The sequence below is a fragment of the Mesitornis unicolor genome, unplaced genomic scaffold (assembly GCF_000695765.1).
Source record: "Mesitornis unicolor isolate BGI_N332 unplaced genomic scaffold, ASM69576v1 scaffold7610, whole genome shotgun sequence".
NCBI lineage: Eukaryota > Metazoa > Chordata > Aves > Mesitornithiformes > Mesitornithidae > Mesitornis > Mesitornis unicolor.
This window is the reverse complement of record NW_010158887.1, coordinates 2737-2941: the sequence shown is the minus strand read 5'-3', so window position 1 is coordinate 2941 and position 205 is coordinate 2737.

Genomic DNA, 205 nt, shown 5'->3' with positions numbered 1-205 from the left:
GAGCAGGAATAGACCTCACATCACAACTTTCACTCTACACCAGACCAACAACTGAAGTACATCTCCCTCAGCCTCATCCAGGACCTGCACCTATGGACCTCATCAGCCCCTCTGGTGAAGCCATCCAGAGTTACAGATCCCAGCTAGAAGGTGAGCTTCATTTTTCCCTGACAGTAGGCATCTTGTGCCAGCTGCACTGGCCTGC